We start from the raw sequence: 1,593 nt of genomic DNA, 5'->3' as shown, positions 1-1,593 counted from the left end.
TGTTGGTACTAACAATCTTCCTTGCATTGTGAAGTCTACTAATGATTTGATTAATCTTAGCAAGAGAAGGATTTTGTGCTCAACATGCAGAATCAACAAGCTTGTTAATAATAAACGGTTCAACAGGTGGCATGGAGATAACAGTTATCATGACAAATGGAAAGGTAAGAACAGGTATGATCCCAATTACTTATATGCTTCATATTCTAATCCTGGTCATCCTGTTCATAGTGCTGAAACGAATACATATTATAAAAAGAAATGGTTTGGAAGTTACAACATACCCCAACCAAATACTAACATATTAGGACCCAAGTTCGTTTGGGTACCAAAATCTACTTGATTTGGTTTTGCAGGTGTGTCCATTTCATGCTGATCAGAATATCATTTTGTGTGATACACTATTGCAGGGGGAGTTGTACATTATTTCAAACAAAGGCTTCTAAACATCAAGTTTAGGACCCGAGCTTAACAATTATGGCTTCTGAACATTTCAGTTCAGAACTCGTGCTTAAAATGTTTTCTTTTTATATTTTTGAGCTTAAAAGATTTATTACTTAAATCTACTTTCTAGGGGGAGTTTCCTTAGAAAGTTCAATAACTGGTTTTAGAAAATAAATTTTTTTTTGGGGGGAAAACGAGTACATTTTCTGAACAGGTATTTCCTGAGATTTTACTTGCGTAACTTCTCATCGTACATAATTCCAATACCTGTTTCAGCTATTCTTCATACTGTTATTATCACGTCTCTTATACGAAAATCATTTTCGGTGATAATACACTCGTTTGTATTGAACTTTGTTTTCTGATATTTTTTTTACACTGATTCATATACATTCATTTTTTTAATATCAGAATCTGTAAACTTGTTCTTACAGATCTTCATTCATTTCTCTCGTACATATCAAATAATCGTTGTCGCTTCATTCTTTATTGATTGTGSTTAAASCMAAATTATTTGATCAAACTTTTATCTGATCATTGTGCTTTTATGAAATAATATTGTTGATCATCCATTATGATCATATGTGCATAACGCATTACTTTAGAAGGGACTGAGTGCTAATCAGAAATACCTCTACGGAATGTCAAAACCGACAGACCTACCCAAGAGGACAGCCATATCTGAGTGAGCTTCAATACAAAGGGTTTGTGTGCCGAGACTAAAATGAAAAAGAGAGGGGTAGTTGTTGTGAGCTAAAAGAATTGACGAGAGTTGTGTCAGGATTAAAAGAATACGAAAATCCTGTTCTACACTTACAAAATCCGGGCATACCACACAATCTATTAGTTCTCGATTCTTTGGAGACTAATATTGAAAATGGCAAAACCCAGGCCAATTCTTGTCACAACCCCACCAACTACTCATTTGCCTCTCAACAGATAAATGTTTCAATAACATTTGGGACACGCAGCTCATCATCTATCAATTTCTCATTTGGCGAAAGTTGATATTGAAATCAGAAGGATATATGTCCCCCCTTCAAGTCTTATTGATCACATATTGAGTCTGATAAATTTGTGTAGTCCACACGATTTATCTTTTTGAGCCTAAACAGAAGCATAAGTTGCTTTATTCTTTTACACTACACA

This window comes from Cynara cardunculus (assembly GCF_001531365.2).
Source record: "Cynara cardunculus var. scolymus isolate 2C chromosome LG 16, CcrdV1, whole genome shotgun sequence".
Classification (NCBI taxonomy): Eukaryota; Viridiplantae; Streptophyta; class Magnoliopsida; order Asterales; family Asteraceae; genus Cynara; species Cynara cardunculus.
This window is presented reverse-complemented; position numbering follows the sequence as displayed.